The sequence below is a fragment of the Hibiscus syriacus genome, unplaced genomic scaffold (assembly GCF_006381635.1).
Source record: "Hibiscus syriacus cultivar Baekdansim isolate YM2019G1 unplaced genomic scaffold, ASM638163v2 tig00110483_pilon, whole genome shotgun sequence".
Classification (NCBI taxonomy): Eukaryota; Viridiplantae; Streptophyta; class Magnoliopsida; order Malvales; family Malvaceae; genus Hibiscus; species Hibiscus syriacus.
In genome coordinates this window covers 1679446-1703409 of record NW_024062759.1, presented here as the reverse complement: position 1 = coordinate 1703409, position 23964 = coordinate 1679446, and the positions used below count along the sequence as shown (strand labels likewise).

Genomic DNA, 23964 nt, shown 5'->3' with positions numbered 1-23964 from the left:
TACTGATTAATTTAAATAAATCGATATAATTATTGAAGTTTAAATTCTGACATTATAAATTATATAAGTTGAATTTGAAGGGTCATTCTTATAATATTTTTTCAATAAATAATTTAAATTAATTAATTAGTGAAACAGGTATAAATGATTATAGAAAAAAATATTAACTCTAATTAGAAATAATATAACGATCTAATCAAATACCAACGCATGCACTTTTTTGTTGGAATTTTTTCTACATAATCCATATAACAATAGCACTGTAAACAACATTATATTAAATGAAAAAATAGCTAAAATAATGTAGGAAAATAGCGATCGTGTGGTGTGTAAAATCGTACACAAATTTAATTTTTAAAAGTATAAGTTGGAAGGGATCACATGAGGCCGTGTGAGTAAATGTGCCAAATAAATAATTGTTAAAAACAAAACATCCGTATGATTCAGATTGGTTATATTGGTCGGTGGTGAAGACTGAAGTTCCAACCTCTCTCTTTTTTTTATTTTCTTTGGATTCTATAAACTGAACACAATTCCTCTCACATCAATACCCACGTACTGCCCAATGCCATGCACCTCAACTTAACAAATTTATATTATTATACTAAAACCTATTCGATTCTTAATGTCGTCTGTAAAACTAAATAAAAACATTAAGAATATCTGTTTAAATATAAAATATTAACTATCACATTAAAAAATATACAAACACAAATATAAACACATATACATGTCTTTTGTCACCTAATACATGGTAACATATATAACGCGAAGCGAACATCAACGCCTGGGTCATTTCATATAAGATGAATGCAATTTTATGTAACATTGAGGTTGAGTTGAACTCCTATGAAACAAGAGATATAATATGAATAAAGCAAAATAGAAACTTGGGACTTGTTACATATATATAGTTTATAGTTGCATATTATCGTCTTATAATACCGACATCTCTCCCACTTGTTTGCAGCTCTATTTCAGTACAAACGAGACGGAAGCTTGAAAATAGAAGAAGAGATTGCAGATGCTGAAATTTAAGTTATTCTCGAAACCTGCAATAAAGGATAAGATGTAATCATTTTGGTCTTAACCTCAAAATTCGTTATTAGGGTTTTTACTCCCAAGGATGAAGGTCTAAACTTTTAAATCCATATTAGGGCTAATCCAAGGAACTTTTAATCGAGTCGAGTCAGATTAGCAAGGTGAATGCACTTACCAGGAAATAGCTTTCGCCGTGTTGTAAAGCCTGAAGTAAAAGGCCGAATTCGTTCATGGGGATAGGCACGCCTGAGAACCAACTCTACTTCTTCACCAAACATGCCTTTTCCCTTTCCTATCAAGGGGTCCTCTTGGAACTTCCGTTGGAACGTCATTGATGAACACTGATGAATCCTGAAACTGAAAAAGAAAAAACGATCCTAGTAAAAGTTATAAGGCCAATTCATGCTGCAGCTGGAACTCAGTTTTGCAGAATATCAGCACTTAATTTCTGCAGATTTCTTGGCTTAAATTCTGCAGACAGAACTGCTCGTTACAGTCACTATCTTATAATTGATCAAAGAAATTGAAATCAATGAAGGTTTCCTTTTTCATTTCCCCCTTAAATATTGGGAAAAAGCTTAAAGTTGAACCTTAATTAAAACAAGTGAAAGTAGAGAATCTTTGTGGGGGGGAAAGATTGTATAATTGGCTTAGGTTATTTTCAATCATTGGTTTCTCTTGTATAAAATTGATTTCTTTTACAAACTCATAAAAAATACCCAATAGAAAGCTTGAATACGAAACAATAAATAAGGTAGCATATGGGTTATAATGCAAAACACTAAATACTTTGTTAACCACATCATGACTACTTTATTTTATAGAGAAAATAACTATACGATTTTAACCAACTTTTTCCGGATTTGCCAAAATGACCAACAAAATCGCAATGCGATCGCTAATTCGCAACGCGATCTCCATTATCGCAAATTCGCGTTGCATTTTCGCAATGCGATAGTTGAAAATTGCGTTGCGATGGTTTACAGTTTCGTTGCGATTTTCCCAATTCGCAATGCGAATAAGTAAATCGCAACGCGAATTGGGAAAATCGCAATGCGAATAAGTAAATCGCAACGCGAATTGGGAAAATCGCAATGCGATACTGACTATCGCAATGCGATAATAAAAAATCGTAACGAGATACTTACTTTCGCAACGCGATACTGACTTTCGCAACGCGATAATACATAATCGCAATGCGATTTTCAAAGCGCCATTAGTATCCTGGCCAAGTATTTTATTTTTAAATTCCAAACATGATATAAATATATTGGAACACTGAACTGTCCACAGTATATCCCGTAATCGCAACTCATAACCTAAAACCTAAAATCACAACTCAGTCCCATCTCCATCTCTCACTCTCTCACCCATCTCCGACGAAATCCGTCCCCATCTCCGGCGAAATCCGTCTATCTAAATCTCTCAGAGCCACCCACACAATCAGAAATGGAAAATCAACCAAATCAACCAACGAGGGTTAGTTTTTTTAATTATTTTCTTTTTGAAATTTTTGCATTATTATTAGGTTTTTCATATTGAAATTGATGATAAGTTTACTGGTAATTTCAATAATAGATTAACCATTTCACTTAGATTGCTTATTAAATCAACCAAGAATCGCAACGTGAAATGCAAATCGCAACGCGATTTTAGTTTCGCGTTGCGATTCTCTCGTTGCGATAGTCATTTTTGTGTTGCGATTTTCATTTTCAGAAACTATTCTTCTTCTGCAAATTGAAACTTGAATGAATTGCATTACTTCAACCAAAAAACAAAGACAAATACGAAATTCACAGTGTTGCATATTTAAGTTTGAAGAATAAACTACTACTATTTATGTTTATTATTGTTTTTGGTATATCTTCACAGTGTAGTTTTTGGTATATCTAATTTAGTATGTTTATTGTTTTTGTAGAACTTTTATTCGGCTCAATTGACCTTGAGAAATAAAGTCAGCCTGGCCAAAACAATTGCGTCGAAGCTTTCACCTGCACAAAGAAAAATGTTTGAGGATACATGCTTCGGGCCATGGCTGAAAGTACAACATCCCGGTGGAGATGCGATGTTGACACACCTGTTTCTTCAAACCATGACTAGAGATCTACCAGAGACTATACAACGTCGTGATGAAGAGATATGGTTTGATTTTCCACCGGCGTATACGTGTTTTGGGCGGGAGGAGTTTTGCTTAATCACCGGTCTACGCTTTGGACACGATGATGTAGGTCGGTACACTAGACACATTACCCGCCCATCATGGCTATCCCGGGTTTTTCCTGAGCTGGAGAGGCCGAGTCTACACGTAGAAGACCTGACAAGATTTTTGAATAATAAAGATGGTTTTACTCGGATGGATGACGTCGACGTTGTCCGAGTATGCCTTCTAATTCTTTTGCATGCCAGCTTTTTAGGCAGAGAGGCCAAACAACCTATTCCAAATGATCTAATCAAATTGGTAGAAGACCTAAATGCGTGGAACCTGTTTCCGTGGGGCTCGTATTTATAGAAAGCTACATGGAATAAGTTATCGTCTGCCTTGGATGATCGAAAAAGTTTGCATGGCGATGGTTCCAAATACACTTTGACAGGCTTTATTTGGGCCTTTAAGGTAAGAATTTTATATAATGTTTCCAAAATATAAGTAATTATTTAATAATTACTAATGTTTGTTATTATATTGTTTGTAGATTTGGATATTTGAGGCCTTTCCCGCCATGAAGACATATGCAATAAAAACTTCAAATAATATTCCCAGGGCTATTTCCTGGAAGAGGAAACGAACCTTGCAATGGGAAGATTTACTACGGTATACGGCAATAAATAATGTAAGTTAACATATATACTACCATATGTTTATAAACAAGTTATTACTAGTACACATTTAACTTTGTTTGAGCTTTTATATTGTTAGGAGGCCAACACTCCTCTACAGAGGCTGACACCCACGGAAGCTGAGCTTGCCACTGATTGGTGGCAAGCTAGTAAGCGTTTTTTTTGATGGAACGGTTGATGAGAAGCCTCCACTTCGGGAGCCATCACCTCGCCCAGAGCTATCACCTCACCCAGAGCCATCATCTGATCGACCCGGCTATACACCTCCACAACGACAGCCATCACCTATTCTGTCACATCATCGAGCCTCTTCTCCACCATCACCGCAAGATAGGCGACCGGCAAAGATGCCACGACGTTTATCTCCCTGTTCTCCACCTCCACCTCAACGGGATGAGTTAGGGGAGTTACGTGATGAGGTCAATGCCTTGCGTGAGGAGGTCGGTACTTTACGCAAAGACGATGGTGCATGGCGTGTTGAGGTGTCTACATTACGCGGTGAGGTAGCCGCTCTACGTGAGATGGTAGCATCGTTGCAGAATGAGGTTCATACTCTACGCAACGAGGTAAGTTTAAGATTTTTCATACTCGTAATTCATTCGGTTGCTGCCAATCTGTTTTTGTTAGTATTTGTTTTTGGTTTTGTTTTTGTCTTTTGGTTGAAGTAATGCAATCCATTCAAGTTTCAATTTGCAGAAGAAGAATAGTTTACTTTCGCAATACGAAAATGACTATCGCAACGCGGAAATGGCTATCGCAATGTGAAATGAAAATCGCAACGACAAAATCGTAATGCGAAATGAAATCGCAACGACAAAATCGCAACGCGAAATGAAAATCCTTAAGTTCAATGTCACAGTTGTCAGAGACGAGACCGCGCCACAGCAATCGCCGGGAGCCAGAGGGGATTGTGGTCCTCTCGTATGCCTTTGCTTGGCGCGTTTGACGACGGGAAGCACAGAGGTTTTACCTCGCACCGATAGAGATAGAGCTGCAGTAGGCTTGTGGTTTCGGCATTATATGGCTAGAGCAATATATTCGAGACGCTGCCTACCTGCATCCGCGTTATGAAAGTGTCCATTGTTAATTGGTAAGTCAAATGCAAGTTTTGTTAACATATATACTCCTTTTGGTTTGAAAATGTTTGGTTAAGTACCTAGAATTCAATAATAATTGTTAAAAGTTTATGCATGTTAATCCTCGTTGCCTTTTTCATTTCGCATTGCGATTCTATCGTTGCGATTTGCATTTCGCATTGCGATGGTCAAATGATTGCCTTTCGCAACGCGATTCTGACTTTCGCAACGAGATAATACAGAATCGCAATGCGAGTTTCAAAGTTCACAACAGGTTTTAGTTTCGCAAGCCAAATTTTGAGTGTATATATATACGCAGCAGCAACAACTCATAACCTAAATCCCTAAATCGCAACTCCTGCCATCTCCATCTATCACTCTCTCCGGCGACATTCGTTCCAATATCCAACGACATCCTTCCCCATCCGGCAACAGGTCTTAGTTTCGCATCTCGTTTGTTTAGTTACAACCATGAAATCATCTAATGTTGATCATGTTTGGATAGATTTGTGTTTTGGAGGGTCATGGGAGAATGTTCATGGTGTTTTACAATATATGCCTTTACTCATGAATCTTCAACTAAAACTGTCATTAAAGAAGTTAACTTATGAAACCCTAATGTTACGTATTTCAAAGAAATTGAATTTAGAGCCCCTAAGTGGATTTAGGCTATCTTATCAGAGAAATGGTAAAGTTTATTTGTTAACCGACAATGAAGATGTTGACGATTCATTGCTTACATTAATGTTTCAAGTGATGATGTTACATTGTATGTTGTTGAACCTAGAAGTAGTATTGTTGGGTCAGTAGCGGGTAGTAATCAACTAAGTGGGTCAAAAAACCCACAGCCTTTATCTAATCCAAATCCAAATCAACTTTCAGCACCAAATTCCGGTTTTCGTATTGACCAATTAGACGATGATGAGCCAAGAGAAAAAATTGTGAGTACTAGTCAGTATTCGAAATTTGATCTTGGTCAATACCCAGACTTTGATATTGGTCAATACACGGATTTTGATGATGTTTCAGAAGAAGAAACAAACCCTGCGTGTAATGATTTTGATATTGGTCAATACCCGAATTTTGATGATGAAACACCCGTTGCCGAGGAAGATGTTGTTGATGATAATGAGGAGGAAGTTACGACTGTGAATGAACATGTTGAACATCCATTCTGTAATTCATATAATCCTGAAGAATAAAAAGAAGAAGAAAAAGTCCCCGAAGAAAAGAAAATGCCACGGGAGTATAACTGGAATATGCCAGAATTACTTCAGTTACCGGAAGAAGAGTTGGCAAAGAAAGCAGTTGATTGTTACACAAAAGTTATTCGTATCAAGAAAGATGATTGTTTTGATACAAAGGAAGACTTGAAGATAGCTTTGTATACGAAATGTGTGGAAGATGGCTATCAACTAAAAGTTAACAAATCAAGCAAAGATCGTTTCGAAACAAGGTGTACGATTGATAAAAACTGTATGTGGCGTATGATTGCAAAGAGGATAAAAGATTGCGCAATGTTTCAAGTTAGGACCTTTATTGATAAACATACATGTTCAAGAACCCAAGTTTTTCCTCACCATAGACAGGCAAACAAAAAGGTGTTGGGTGGTTTTCTGGCTGAGTTAATGTTTTTGAATGGCATGGTATATCGGGGACATGAAATTATGACTGACATGAATGCTCGGTTCAAGATCAGTATATCATATTCTCAAGCTTGGAGAGCCCAATGTTATGCCTTGGAATTGTTGAGGGTCGCCAGAAGCATCGTTTGCCCAACTGCCGTCTTATTGTCACAATTTAAAGCTGAAAAATCCTGGGTCGGTAACTCATATCAAAACAGATAGAGATGGACACTTTGAGTTGCTGTTTATCGCCATTGGTGCTGCGGTTAGTAAATCAATATAATTCTGTTGACTCATTTCTGTTAGTTACATGCATTTAAAATTTAAATGATTATATTTCTTGTGTATATTATTTTGTAGATTCGTTCGTTTATTACTTGCATGCGCCCAATTATTATAGTTGACGGAGCACATTTGAAAGGTCGATACCTTGGAGTAAACTTATTAGCAATAGCCATGGATGCTAACAATGGGATATTGCCAATAGCTTACGGGGTTGGCAAATCTGAAACCTCTGATTCATGGACATGGTTTATGGGGCATCTTAGGGATTGCATAGGTCCTATTAGCAATCTGACAATCATATCCGATAGGGCAAACTTAATTGACAACGCTGTTAGAAGGTGTTTCCCAGATGCTTTTCATGGACTTTGTGGTGTTCATTTGTATAGAAATCTAAAATCAAGGTCTGCTGGTATAAAAAAGCACAAATGGACATACTGGAAGGCTGTAAAGGCTTATCGGGAAGTGGATTTCAATAAGCATATAAACTGTTTAAGACGTGTTTTGCCTCAGTGTGCTCAAACACTAGAAGATATCGGGTTTGAAAGATGGTCAAGAGTACATCAACTTGGAGCAAGATATGGTTTCATGACGTCTAATAGTGCAGAATCAATTAACGCTCTAAGTCATCATTCCCGGAAATTACCCATTACTAGTTAATGGAGTTTTTTCGAGCCTCTATTCAACAGTGGTACTACAAGAAAAGAAACCATACAGGTATTATTTCTTTGAATTCGTAACTTATCATATATTTTACTAAGTATTATTTATTTAAATTTACAGGAACATTGGAACATCGTGTTACACCATGGACTGAAAAAAAGATAACGAAACGTGTTGTGAAGTCAACGTCATGGAGAGTTGAACCATGTTCAAACACTTTGTTTGAAGTACTGGATAATAACTTAAATGGGCTTGTCGATCTAAATGCAAGGACGTGTAGTTGTATGAAATGGCAAACATCTGGTTATCCATGTGGCCATGTTATAAAAGTTGCTCTTCATCTAAACCAAGATGATTCAAGCACATACACTATGGATTGCTATACTACAGAAGTATATCGACAGACTTATGCCGAGATTGTCTACCCTATTTCACATCCTTCTGAGTGGGACATACCAGATGACTTACAAACAGTTTTGTCACCAACCATGGACAGAAGGCTACCTGGCCGACCAAAAAGTCACGATCGTATACCGTCTAAGGGTGAAGAGAAGAAGAGATCGACATGTAGTCGGTGCAAGGAAAGTGGTCATACAAGGTTGACATGTGGATCACCAGTGCCATCACAATCATCTTTTCCTCTACCAAAATATGGATCGTCATCAAAATCCAAAGCTCATATGGTGTCAAGAAAAAGGCAATCAAAATCGCAATCATCTTTAAAATCCCAATCACAACTGGCTTCACCTTTTGGGACTGTTAACTTAGGTGATTTTTAAATGCAAACGTTGTATTATGTGGATTTTATGTGTGAACTTTTAACATTTTCAGTTAGGCATGTATTAGTAACTTGAGTTTGAAAATTGCTATGATCTGTTCCAGTTGTTATCACTTAATAGGCAATCATCTTAATGTCCATCGCAACGCGGAAATTACTATCGCAATGCGAAATGAAAATCGCAACGAGAGAATCGCAACGCTAATTTCGCAATGCGAAATGAAAATCGCAACGAGGGAATCGCAATGTGAAATGAAAATCGCAACGCGAATTTAATTTCGCGTTGCGATTTTCATTTTCGTGTTGCGATTCTCTCGTTGCGATTTTCATTTCGCATTGCGATAGTACTTTTTGCCTTCAACATAATGCAGATTGAAATCAACAAAATCAACCATTACATTTCATCAATTAAACAAGCACAAATAAGAATTATGTTAACATCAATTAAACAAATCAACTTTTACAAATCACCTTTTACAAATCAATTAAACAATCAAAAATAAGCAATAATTATTAGAGAAAATAACACTTCTACTATTGAATCAACTTTTGCAGCCATACATCATTTTCACGCAGCTCACTTCTGAGATTAACCTGCATAAACCAAACATTTGCTCAAACAACACTTTCTACACATCTAAAACCTACAAACAGCAATTATTGAATTCTAGGTACTTAACCAAACATTTTCAAACCACAAGCCTATAAACATACCAATTGTTTATGGACATTTTTATAACGCGGATGCAGGTAGGCAGCGTCTCGTATATATCGATCTAGCCATATAATGTCGAAACCACAAGCCTACTGCAGCTCTATCTATATCGTGGGAGGTAGATACTTTATACTTCCTGTGATCAAACGGTCCAACGCCAAGCATACGAGAGGACCACAATCCCCTCTGGGTCCTTTCGTTTGTTGTGGTGCGGTCTCGTCTCTGCTAACTGTAATATTGAGCTTCTTTGGCTTCTTGTTTCCAGAACGAGTCTAATAATTTATCGCATCCAGTATTTAGCCAAATAAGAGCTCCATCCCTTAATAATATCTCTTAAATCAGCCAATGATATGTAATTTATCATGCTGTCATATACTATTGCCTTAAGGGATGGGATCTGAAGCTCGACGAGAAGCCAATGGTTACGTTCCAAAATAGGGATAAACACCTGCAATCATAAGTAATAATTCATTCATTTGCGCACTTATTTATGAATACCTTTAAACTCAATCTAAAATAAACACTAACCTTATCGACCTCCCACCATGCAGGATAAAGTTTAGCTTGTCCATTGCCCAACGCAAATGATTCATCTCGTTGATTCTTCAAGTGAACTGCGTTAAAAGCCGTCGGCATTATTGTATACCGTGTATTTCTTTTATTTTCCTTAAGTTTCCTAATTATTAGTAGACGTGAAACCCACGCATCGATATGCTGTTTTACAAAAAAATACATATATTAGTGAATTACATTAATTTTTAAACAAATTAATCAAATGAAAATATAAGAAAAATATAAGACTTACCCCTCCATCGAAATATCCATTGTCTTCGACCCCTAATAATACGCCCCACCAAGACCGATCAAGCAACAAATAGATATCATCATTGAGCTTGCATATGTCAGTGAAACACCCCTGGCTTCGCTCATGTAGATAAAATTCAACTGCGGTCTTAGCCCAAAGGGTGTTATCCAGAATTATGTCCGGTAGTTGTTTTCTCTCCTCTTCAGATACCGGTATGGTACTGGCCGGTAACTCATACGAGAGCCAACTTGAATCCATCATGTCCGGCACGTCAGAGGGTTTCTCAAGAATCCTACATATGACGCCATGTGAATCGGGCTCTTGAATGGTGGGAGGGACCTCTTCAACAATGACAGTGGCCTCTTGAACGGTGGGAGGGGACTCTCGAGGAATGATAGGGGCCTCTTCAACGATAGGAGTGTACTCTTGAGGGATGATAGGCGATTCGGGCTTCTTCTTGCGGTGTCTTCGAACTATTGGGGTATACGGAGACTTAATAGCACGTGCACGCCGTCTGATGCGTGAACTCTGTCGTGCAAGAAAAACCCGACGTAAAGCATCCACCTTATCGGTCCGCTAAATAAAAATACAAATATCAGTAAATAAATAGACATGATATTTAAACAGTGAAAACAAAGATAAATATATTTCAAACTTTCAACCAAAATACAAAACAAAGACAAATACTAACTTCACAGTGTTAAAGTAAAAAGTTTAGCAGTTTTGGCAGTAACCGAATAAATTTACTAAGAAATCTAAGTGAAATGGTTAATTTAAGTGAAATTACGAGTAAATTTATCATCAAGTTAAATATGGAAAATCTTAAACTTACCTCGTTGCGTAGAGTATGAACCTCATTCTGCAACGATACTACCATCTCACGTAGAGCGGCAACCTCACCACGTAAAGTAGACACCTCCACACGCCATGCACCATCGTTATCGCGTAGAGTATCGATCTCCTCACGCAAGGCATTGACCTCATCACGTAACTCCCTTAACTCATCCCGTGGAGGTGGAGAACAGGGAGATAGAAGTCGTGGCATCTTTGTCGGTCACCTATCATGAGGTGATGGTGGAGAAGAGACTCGATGATGTGACGGGATAGGTGATGGCTCTCGTTGTAGAGGTGTATAGTCGGGTCGATCAGGTGATGGCTCTGGGTGAGGTGATGGCTCTCGAAGTGGAGGAAGTGGAGGCTGCTCATCATTCGTGCCATCAAAAAAACGCTGACTAGCTTGCCACCAATCAGTGGCAAGCTCAGCCTCTGTGGGTGTCAGTCTCATTAATGGAGTGTTGGCCTCCTAAAAATATAAAAACTAAAACAAAGTTAAACGTCTACTATTAATAACTTGTTTATATATGATAGTATTTGTGTTAACTTACATTATTTATTGTCGCATATGGTATTAAGTCTTCCCAATCCAACATACGTTTCCTCTTCCAGGAAATAGCCCTAGGAATATCTCTGAGGATTTTAATGCATATGTCTGCATGCTGGGGAAAGCCTCGAATATCCAAATCTACAAACAATATAATAACAAACATTAGTAATTGTTAAATAATTAATTATAATTTTGAAAACATTATATAGAAATTCTTACCTTAAAGGCCCAAACAAAGCCTGACAAAGTGTATTTCGACCCATCGCCCCGCAAACTTTTGTGGTCATCAAAGGCAGACGACAACTTAGTCCAGGTAGCTTTCCATATATACGAACCCCACGGAAACAGATTCCATGCATTTAGGTCCTCTACCAATAATATTAGCTCATGAGGAATAGGTTGTCTGGCCTCTCTGCCTAGAAAGCCGGCATACAAAGTATAGAAGGCATACTCGGACAACATCGACGTCATTCATCCGAGTAAAACCATCTTTCTTATTAAACAATTTCTTCATGTCGTCGACGTGTAGTTCGGCTTCTCTATTAACTCATCAGGAAAAACCCTGGATAACCATGATGGGCGGGTGATATGACGAGTGTACCGGCCTACATCATCGTGTCCGAATCGTAGACCAGTGATTAAGCAGAACTCCTTCCGCCCAAAACAAGTATACGCCGGTGGAAAATGAAACCATATCTCTTCCTCACCACGTTGTATACTGTCGGGTAGATCGCTAGTCATGGTCTGAAGCCACAAATGGGTCAAACTAGCATCTCCACCCGGATGCTGTACTCTCAGCCATGGCCCGAAGCAGGTTTCTTCAAACAATTTTCTTTGTGCATGTGAAAGCTTCGAAGCAATTGTAGTGGCTAGGCTAACTTTATTCCTTAATGTCAATGAAGCCGAAAAAAATTCTACAAAAAAACAATAAACATACCAAGTTAGATATACCAAAAATTACACTGTCAAGAATACCAAAAACAAAACAATAACATAAATAGTAGTTTATTCTTGAAACTAAAATTTGCAACACTGTTTTTGTCTTTTGGTTGAAATGAAAATCGCAACGAGATAATGAGAATCGCAACGCGGAAATGACTATCGCAACGAGAGAATCGCAACGCGAAATGACTATCGCGACCAGACAATCGCAACGCGAAATGAAAATCGCAACCGCGAAATAAAAATCGCAACGCGAAATGAAAATCGCAACGCGAAATAAAAATCGCAATGCGATTTTGGTTTCGCGTTGCGATTTTTATTTCGCGTTGCGATAGTTATTTCCGCGTTGCGATTTTCATTCTCGAAACTATTCTTCTTCTGCATTACTTCAACCAAAAGACAAAGCAAAGACAAATACTAACTTCACAGGCTAAACAGTTTAGCAGTATTGGCAGCAATCGAATGAATTTAATAAGAAATCTAAGTGAAATGGTTAATCTATTATTGAAATTACCAGTAAACTTATCATCAATCTCAATATGAAAAACCTAAAATAATGCAAAAATTTCAAAATAAAAATAAAAAAACTAACCCTCGGAGGTTGATTTTCCATTTCTGAATGATTGTGAGGGATTTTTGACTGTGAATGGTTGTGAGGGATTTCGCCAGCGATGGGGACGGAAATCTTCGGAGATGGTGACGGATTTCGCCGTAGAGAGTGAGAGATGGAGATGGGACTGAGTGTTGTGTTTTTGGGTTTGAGGTTATGAGTTGCGATTACTGTGGACGGTTCATTTTCCGATTTATTAAGAAAAAATACGTGTTTGGAATTTGAAAAAAAAATAGCGTTAATACGAATGGCGCTATGTAAATCGCGTTGCGAAAGTCAGTATCGCGTTGCGAAAGTAAGTATCTCGTTGCGATTTTTTATTATCGCATTGCGATAGTCAGTATCGCATTGCGATTTTCCCAATTCGCGTTGCGATTTACTTATTCGCATTGCGATTTTCCCAATTCGCGTTGCGATTTACTTATTCGCATTGCGAATTGGGAAAATCGCAACGATACTGTAGACCATCGCAACGCGATTTTCAACTATCGCATTGCGAAAATGCAACGCGAATTTGCGATAATGGAGATCGCGCTGCGAATTAGCGATCGCATTGCGATTTTGTTGGTCATTTTGGCAAATCCGGAAAAAGTTGATTAAAATCGTATATTATATGGGATTTTTGGTCACTGAGGTTATTTTCTCTATTTTATATCATTTCTAATCTTAAAAATGTTTATTAAAAGCTATATAATTCTAATATTAAAAACTGGTATATAATACCATATTTACAGTGATTTAATGATATAAAAACTGTCAAAATAATTTTATGTAATTCAATAAAAATGATAGATTAACTAAATAAATTAAAATATACTGTCATTAGGTAGTAATACTAATTATCGTTCCTAGGAAAAAACAAAAAGAATAAACACCTGACTTTTCAAATCCATGAATATTCATAGTATAAATTTGGATGAATAAAAAAGTAAATGTTTGAAGTAGATGACAAGAATTCACAGTAATTCTCAAGATATATAATCAAGTTTAATGAAAATGAAAATAGGATTAAAAAAAAAAGAAAATTAACTCTTTTTTCAACCATGCAATTACCAGTTTGATAGTGCAAATTCGAAGTTTCCGAAACACTCGAGCTTTGGCCAAGTCCTTGAAACCCCATGGCGGCGGCGGCGGCCACCCCATTAGTACTGTCATACTGAATTGCACCACCCCCAAGTTCCTGTTGCGCTTGGTGGTTATTATTCCTTTGTTCGGAACCCGCTGCAAGGCTGGCTTGCATCTGCCGTTGGCGGCGGCGAGACCTGGAACGCCGGTTCTGGAACCAGTGGAAGACGTTAGCATCCCCAACGGAAACAAATTTCTCGAGCAGTTTTCTTATTCTGACGGTTTCGTCTTTTGAAGGGTTCACCATGCCACTGTTGAAGATGGACTCGAGTATGAGGATTTGTTCCGGTTTTGGCGTCCACCTTGACCTCACCGGTTCACTTCTTTCGGAACCATGGCTCGAACCATTAGGCTCTGGACGTTGATCTTCCATTATTATGATGAAGGGTGAAGAAAAAAGAAAGCTAAATAAAGGTGTTGAAACTGATAACTAGGTTTAAAATATACAAGCAAAAGAAAAAGCACACGAATACACGGTCTAGAATACACGAGGGAGGAGGTGAATTATATAAGCCTTGATGGAATACTTCCTCAAGTTACGAAATCACCCTTTTGTTGCTTCCACCTCCTATACTTGAAATCACTCCATTGCCTCCTAAATCCAGGGTATGAAATCTAGACTATAATCGGATATTTATATATTTTTTTAAAAAATTTAAAATTTTGGAATACGTAAATTAGTTTAAAATTTTGAATTTGGTTTTTAGTTATAAATTATTCAAGTATTACTATACAAATCTAAAATAAATTAAACATTATTATTTATCATTATTTATATTAAAAATGAATTTAAAAATTAAAAGTGTATGTTGTATTTGAATTCGTACAAATTTGAGTTTGAACTTTCTAAAGTTAAAGATTCAAATCTCGTTATTGTTAGAAGCGTAGATGGGCTCACGATAATTTATAACACTCAGAAATTTTTATTTATACGAAACAAAATATGTTACAACAACACTCTCAATATTACAATACTGCAATACTAGCTGCGGCTAGTTTACAAACACAACCTCACTATTTTATGCTTTGCTAAGCTCTCTCAATTTTCTCTAATTTTTTTCCCACTCGTACTTTGCTTTTCTCACTCACACACACCCTTTGCTACAAATTACACGTATATATAGGAAAACTAAACCGACTTAACTTACTCTGGATGCTTCTCAATTTCTCGTTGCCACCTCATGTTTGTTTCTAAAATATTCTAGCCGCGTGATTGAATTTGCTTGTGCTTATCTTCAATTTGTTTTTTTTGTAGCTGCTGCCATTTGTTTTATTGCTGCCACACTTGTGATTTATGGGACCACCTTAAATCTTGCCGACATATTTTTTTATTGTTAAGTTTGGATGCACATGTGATTGTTCAAGAGTTTGACTTCCAGCACTCCCCCTCAAACTCGACTTTCCATTCCGAGCTTCTCTTTGAGTCGGTTGAATATATCTGCTCTCAATGGCTTTGTGAAAATATCTGCTAGTTGATCTTCAGTTCTGCAGTAAATTAGCTCCACATTTTTGTTCTTCACCTGCTCTCGTATAAAGTGATACTTTGTATCAATATGCTTGCTTCGGCTATGAGAGACTGGATTCTTGGCAAGGGAAATTGTAGACTTGTTGTCGACATAGATTGTAGTTGGTTCTTCTTGCGCCAAATTTAGCTCGTTCAAAATATTCCTTAACCACATTGCTTGGCAAGTGCACGCTGCTGCGGCTATGTATTCTGCTTCACATGTTGAAAGAGCTACTGTTTGTTGCTTCTTTGATGACCATGAAAATACTGCAGAGCCGATATGAAAGAGATATCCAGTTGTGCTTTTCCGATCGTCTAAGTCTCCCCCATAAACACTATCAGAATAACCAACCAGCTTCGAATTTTCTGAATGCGTGTAGAATAAACCATGACCTGTTGTACCTTTGACATATCTGAGGATTCTTTTTGCTGCACTCCAATGATCTTGTTTCGGATGCTCCATGAATCTGCTTACCAATCCCACAGCGTATGTTATGTCTGGTCGTGTGATAGTCAGATACCTTAGACTTCCAACTATGCTTTTGAACAACGTCGGATTCACTTGCTCTCTTGTTGAATTCACACTTAATTTGACTCCTGGTTCTGCTGGAGTGGCTACCGGCTTGCAATCTTCCATTCTGAATTTTCTTAAAATTTCTTCTGCATACTTCTTTTGTGATATAAATATTCCTTCTTGCATTTGCTTCACTTCAACTCCAAGGAAGTATGACATTTCTCCATATCTGTCATTTCAAATTCTTTAGTCATAGCTTTCTTAAAATCATTGAACATACATGATTATTTCCTGTGAAAATCATGTCGTCCACATATAAGCACACGATCATGATATCACCGTCTTTATTTTTCTTTGTGTATAAGGCATGCTCGTATGGACTCTTCATGAACCCATTTCTCTGGAAATATTCATCAATCCTCGTGTTCCATGCTCTCGGGGCTTGCTTCAAACCATATAGAGCTTTCTTCAATCGGTAAACTTTGTCTTCATGTCCCTTTCTAATGTATCTAGGTAGTTGCTCAATATAAACTTCTTCTTCTAGGTAGCCATTTAGAAATGCTGACTTCACATCCATTTGATAAATTTTCCATCCTTTTTGTGCTGCGACTGCTGTGAGAAGTCTGATGGTCTCGATCCTTGCTACTGGAGCAAATACTTCATCATAGTCTATTCCTTGTCTTTGTTTATAGCCTTTGACAACTAGTCTCGCTTTGTGCTTCTCGACCTTTCCTTCTTTATTGGTCTTTGTCTTGTAAACCCATTTTACTCCAATTGGATTATGGCCTTCTGGTTGATTTGTTAGCTCCCATGTATCATTTCTTTCTATTGATGCAATTTCTTCATCCATTGCATTCCTCCATTTGTCATCTTCAACCGCTTCTTCGTATGTTATTGGATCACTGTTCACAAGCAAGCAGAAAAGTAAAACATTATTTAGTTCATAATCGTTGTACCTTTCTGGCATTCTTCTCTCTCTTGTGGATCTTCGAAGTTCTGTGGGAGGTGCTTCAGGATCTTCTATTATGTTGCTAGCATCGCTGCTGCTGCTTGACGACAATGGTAGATTTTGTTGAGGACCTTGATCATCAGCTTGTTCATCTTGATTGATAAGATCGTCATCTTTAAAAAATAGTCCTTCAACTTTCTTTTCTTCTTCGCTCCATCTCCAATAGTCTGCTTCATCGAACTCGACATCTCTTGAAATTATTATCTTCTTTGTAAGAGGATTATATAATCTGTAAGCTTTGCTTCTTTCATCATAGCCAATGAAAATACATTTTTCTCCTCTGTCATCAAGCTTCTTTCTGGTATGTTCGGGAACATGGGCATATGCGATGCATCCAAAAATCTTGAAGTGTCCAACTCCTGGTTTCTGTCCACTCCATGCTTCGTTTGGCGTCATATACTTCACGCTTTTTGTTGGACATCGGTTCAATAAGTAAACTGCACATCGAACTGCTTCAGCCCAGAAATTTCTCGGTAGTTGCTTGCCTTTTACCATGCTTCTCGCCATATCCAGGATTGTGCGGTTCTTCCTTTCTGCAACTCCATTTTGTTGTGGCGTGTATCTGGCTGTCAGCTGATGGATGATACCATGCTCTTTGCAGAATTCTTCAAATAACTTTGATGTATATTCGCCTCCTCTATCTGATCTGAGTATCTTCAAATATTGACCGCTTTGTTTTTCCGCCATTGCTTTAAATTCTTTTAATTTTTCCAGCGCTTCTGACTTTTCTTTCAAGATATAAATCCAACATTTTCTACTAAAATCATCAATGAAAGTTAGGTAGTACCTGTTACCGCCAAGCGATGGTATGTCAAAAGGACCGGCTATATCTGTGTGTACTATCTCCAGCAGTCTTTGGGCACCTTGTAGAGATTTTTGCAAAATCTCCCATGCTTGTTTTGCGGTCTTTGCATCAGAAATTTTTTCAAAGGTAGATTCGTCTACTCCTTGAAAAATAAAGAACAACGCTCTTTTATCTTTTCTCCGGGATTCCTTCAATACCTTCTTTTCTTCATTGGCCAGGACTGCTTCTGCTGCTGCATTTTCAGGCTCGGTGTAACCATCCTCGATGATATCCCAACAATCTTGGGAGCCTAGTAACGCCTTCATTTGAATGCTCCAATTGCCATAATTTATCTTTTTCAATCTCGGGATTTGTGGTTGAATCATGTTGGTCATCTTCTCCACCACGTTGAACTCGAACCAAGCTCTGAGGCCACTTGTTAGAAGCGTAGATGGGCTCACGATAATTTATAACACTCAGAAATTTTTATTTATACGAAACAAAATATGTTACAACAACACTCTCAATATTACAATACTGCAATATCTTCTCCACCTCATGTTTGTTTCTAAAATATTCTAGCCGCGTGATTGAATTTGCTTGTGCTTATCTTCAATTTGTTTTTTTTTTTGTAGCTGCTGCCATTTGTTTTATTGCTGCCACACTTGTGATTTATGGGACCACCTTAAATCTTGCCGACATATTTTTTTATTGTTAAGTTTGGATGCACATGTGATTGTTCAAGAGTTTGACTTCCAGCACTTATAAGTAAGCGTTTTTAATGCTTTATCATCTATACTTAAATTTATATAACTCACATTTGCATAAGTAATACAAATTCTCATAATGAATACTTGGAAGTGTCTACTAATATCTACTCTAAATTCGTAATCTAAAATAATTTTAATTTAAAAAAAATAAATTTAATATCCTAAATATTTGAATCTATGTTCTACAGTATTATTCATAACAAGATGTTTAGTATACACTTGTACCACTTTGATCAATTCGGTCATATCTGTTATTCCTACGTATACTATGTTAACTTCTAAGCTTCCGGTGGTCACAACTGATAATGTAGATCGTTTAAATCAAAGTTTTTTTATGGGGAGGTTCTGATGATAAGAGTGTGTCGCATTTAGTCTCCTGGAAGTGTGTTGCAAACCGAAGCGATATGGTGGTTTGGGTCTTCGATCGATGAGGTTACACAACAATGTTCTCCTCCAAAAAACAACTTGGCGATTTGTTCAGCACCTAACAGCCTTTGGGTTCGTTCTTTGAAAGCTTTATATGGAGTTGGTGATGACCCTATTGTTTACGCTAGAAACCAAACTCGTGTGTTACCGAATTGGTCGCACATTTGGAAGAGCCTTGTATTTGGCCTTCAAAATCTAGCGAATGACATGATTCGACGAATCGGGAATGGGGAAGACACTTTGTTCTGTATGGATCATTGGTTGGGAAGTCCTATTTGTTTACTACCGGATGTTTCGGGACCTATGGATGATGATAAGGTTCCTGTTAGTGAGTATATTACTGCTGATAGGAAATGGAACTCAGAGAAGCTTTTCGCCCAGCTGCCAATGGAGATTATTAATAGTATTTTAGGCTATCCCATTTCCCGTTTTACTTTATTTCGGGATTCATTTATCTGGACATATACCGGGGATGGGATTTTCAGTACTCGATCAACTTATTTAGCTCTTCGCTGGATTTTCTTTCTATGGATGGTTTGGAGAGATCGTTTAATTACGAATGCTGGATGCGCTTCTTGGTCTGCTAACTTTCTTCCCCATTGCTCGGCTTATGGCAGTTTGGAGGAAGACACGATCCACATCTTGAGGAAGTGTAGCATTGCTAGGGGAGTTTGGAACTAATTTCTTTTGATTTATTCCTCGAATGATTTTTACGTGACAGATTTGCAGACTTGTTTGAGTGACCAGCTTGATATCACAGTGCATTTGCTGCCTCAAGTTATGTGTTTTGCAGCGTCCCTTTGGAAGCTATGAACTAGTCGTTGAAGACGGATATTTGATTAGAATGATGCTAGCGTGAATGATGTCTCTTTGTGGAAGTCCATTCTGAATTCTTTGAGGGAAGTTTGCTTGGCCTTCGCACCACCTGAACGAAAGCTAATCCAGCTGCGGCTTGTGTCATGGGAAGCGTCAGCGAGGGGAAAGATTAAGATGAACACTGACGATCATGCAATTGCTGGAGCTGGTGGAATTTTTTGGGATGCAAGAGGCCATTGGATTTTAGGGTTCTCGGTGTATCTCAGATACTGTTCGAGTGTTGCAGCTGAGTCCATGCTATCCGGATCGGTCTTACAATTGCTTGGGAGAACACTTTTCAGGATGTTATTTGTGAAGTGGATGCCCGTGTGGCCCTTCATTTGATTACAACTGGTCATGTTTCTACGCATCCCTTGGGCTCTATTATAGCAGATGATCGTAGTTTGCGTGATCGGGAGTGGAATGTCGAGTTCCAACACCAATTTCGCGAAGGGATTTTTTGTGTCGATATTCTGTCAAAAATGGGTTGTGAGATTGAGGAAGATCTTGTAATTTTTACCCAACCGCTGGACAAGGTGAAGTTCATGCTCGAAGTTGATTGCAAGGGTGTTCAATTCTCCAAGGGTTTCATTTTACATTAGTTCCGTCTTTCTTTATTTTCCTCTTTGTAACCCAAAAAAAAAAAAAACCGAAAGTTTTACACATTTTTAGGATTTTTGGATAGTGAAAAATCAAAGGAATATATTGAATAGCTTAAGATGATTACAAGATAGTATATGTTTATAATCTTTATTAGTTATCGATTCTATTATTCAAACCTTTTCATCTACTTTCTTTCATGCTTAACAAAAGGTGAAAACCCATACTTTTTGGTTTGTTTTAGACTTCAATTATTATACTATATATTATATTTAGATCAACAGTAGAACATAATTAGCTTTTATGTCAAGTGAATGGCAATGTTACACATTCCCCTTCCTTTTGCATATATGGTAATTATTTCACCCAGTTTGATAAAAAAAAATAAACAATAATTAAAATGAACGGCTAAACAGAATAGTATCTCTACTTCCAGGATACTCATTTCAAGGTTGAATAAGTTTTTAATGTTTTGTCAATGTCGTTGGACGCTGAGTAAGATGTAAACAATGAAATGCTTGTTTTGAGTTTAAGAAAATTACATTAAATATTTCATATATGTTTTTGAAAATTATGTGATATAACTTATATTACTGCACCCATTAGCTTTAAGAAATGATATTTTGCAGATACGAGATGGACAGGAACTCACTGCGTACGTGGCAACAAAAAATCATGAGAAGAGTGGTGAAAATGGTAAAGAAACAAAGAAGAGGAGAGGGTTGGAGAAGGAAAGCTAGGGTTTCGGCTAATGTGGCTGAATGCATGGAAACCTGGGCTTGCTGCTTGAAAAAGAAGGAGACAACTTCTTTTTTATATACAGATATATTAATATTAAAATCAAAAGGAGAGAAGAAAACAATCCATACAGAGTGATGGTCAAAAAATGGTGGACTAATAATAATAATCAATAACAAGTGTGACGTTAAGCAAAACATGGCTTACAGTATCACTGCCGTCTTCTCTTTAAAACATTTTATATTAAACGAGAGGACTGAAACTATTATTCAGGGTTGGCTTAAACTTCGAACACCTTTCTCTCCGTCTTCCATTTTTATATTCATATTGCAGTTATCAATCGAACTAAATGGAGTATAAAAGTTACATACGATTATACTTGTGTTCGTATAATGTTTGCAATATATATTAAATAAGATACTTATTTTATTATATATAGAGTGAAATTGAGTATAAAACTGGAACCGATTCGGTCGCAACTGTTCAAATTCAGAATCTAAAAAAAAAACAACATCTATTTTGACCATTGAGACCATTAAATAAATTTATGTTTTTATAATCTTTTCTACAAAGAATAATATTTGATTTTATTGAGAAAATTACATTGACATAAATGAAATTGAGGAAATAAAATAATTATTACAACTCTATTTTAAACATTAATGAAGGTGATCCACAATGATAACTTTTCTATTAATTTCTATACATAGTTGTTTGGTTAATGATTGAACCTAAAAGTCCACTTTTTGCAGGTAGAGACGTCTCCATTCAACCTAATATGTTGAAGAAAGAGCATTGATGATTGTCAAAAAAGAGTGTACAAAACATGGGTTTATGGCTTTTTTTGTCCCTTCAACTTGTACCGCTCATTACCTTTTTAAGGGTTTCTTTATTTTGCACAGACTTCTCTCAAACAATATAAAGGCTAAATTGCAATATTACTCACCAAATTATTGTCTTTTTTCCTATTTTATCACAGAACTATATTTTCTCCAAATATGATTCCTGATGTTACATTTTTCTATTTTAATTAGCGGTCATTAAAATGATGGTGTGATATGGTTTAATAATAATTTTAATCTCTAAAACTTGTATATTTTATCAATTTGATCCTAATTTAAAACAATTCAACTTAATGTGTTACTTAAATCTAAAACTAAAGCCCACAAAACAAAAAAAATTATATTAGAAACCATTTGATTGTCTCAATGATCAGAGAAGGTGCCAGCGACAATATCGAACAATGATGGGCGAAGGCAAGGTTAGGGTTTGGATTAGCAAAGGACTAAGTTGATAGAATTTTTAAATATTGATAGTTAAATTTATTAAATTATTTTGAATTATAACTAAATTGATAGAATACATAAATTTTGGAGAATAAAACTATTATTATATCAAGCCACGTCACTTTTTTATTAGGTTAACGAATGATGATCAAAATAAGAAAAAAATATTAATGATCGAATTTGTAGAAAAATAGTTGATGATCAAAGTAAAAAAAAGGATAATAGTTGAGTGGTTTAATGGAATAGTTTACCCAAAAAATTACACTGACAGAAATATTAGTTGATATGTTCAATCATTGGATTTTTAGGTAGATTTTAGAATTCGGGTTATTTTAACCCAATTCGATATTTAACTGTAATTTATTTGAACTTAATTATAAAATATTGATTAATTATTAACATCATATTAATTTTAATAGTAAATCAAGCTTCCGTAACAAGAAAAATCTAGAAATATATATTTTTATTTAATATATTATTTTTATTCAATTAAAAATAAATAAATTATATTTTTAACAAAAAGGTGATTATTGGGCTGCTTAGCAAAACCCTCACTTGACATCGTTTTGAGACTTGAGAGGGCTATAATAGTTTCTTTAAGGGCAAAAAAGATGAAAATAAAATATGAATCATTTTAATTGGTATCTTTTAGATGTGTTTATTAAAGCTACGAAGAGGATAAGGATGAATCAATTATTTTTTTTAAATCTAATTAACCTATACAACAAGTAGTATTCATCATAAATATTATTTTTTTTAATTATTGATTAATTCATATCCAATAAAGGTTTATTATAAGATGATTCTTTTAACCCACTTTATTTTATTCAAAACGCTATGACTCAAACCTAAAACCTTATTAAATACAATAATATATCATCTTACTATACTAACTGATGAGTGGCTAATTAATCTAAATTTCCTTTTGATAGTTATTCATTTTATTAAATATGTTCACCCTAATATTTTATTTGTACCTATTTTATAAAAAAGTTAAGATGATAATATATATACATGTTTACCATCAAAAATAATCTTGGATCCATCATTACAACTAATGACCAATTTTTATTATTTATTTATTTATTATACGAGATATTTGAACTTCAAACTTAATGAGAAATTTGGATATCATTTTAACCAAAACCTAATTTTCTCTCATCGGTGCGTTGCTCGTTCCTTTTTCTTTTTATTTTATTGATCGACAGTGGCTCCAATTTTAATATTGATTATCGGTCGTCGCTATTCTTTATTGACCTTTTATTTTCTTATATCACATCTTCATTTTCTTTTATTTTTTATTTTTAATAAGTCTGCATGTATGACACATTTTCATTTGCCTTTGTGACATATGTTTTTCTTCATTTTGGCATGTTTTTTGGTTGTTTGACAGTTGTTTTCATTTATCTTTTTCTAAGGGTTGATTTAAAAAAGTCACGACTGATCAATATGAAGCTTATATGTTATCATGTTGATCTTTCATGCTTTGGACCTTCATATTGAATTTAGATACTTGATTTGCATTCATTGATAGCTTTTCACGTCCATCGACTATGATTTATGGTTTGTCGGTGATTTTTTAATAGTTTGATCCCTT

At 36.2% G+C, this 23964-nt stretch overlaps 1 pseudogene; it reads right to left on the bottom strand.

Annotated features, from left to right (window-relative positions):
- Positions 1 to 1189: 1189 nt before the first annotated feature.
- LOC120129243 lies at positions 1190 to 14254 on the bottom strand (annotated as a pseudogene).
- Between the last annotated feature and the right edge of the window lie 9710 nt (positions 14255 to 23964).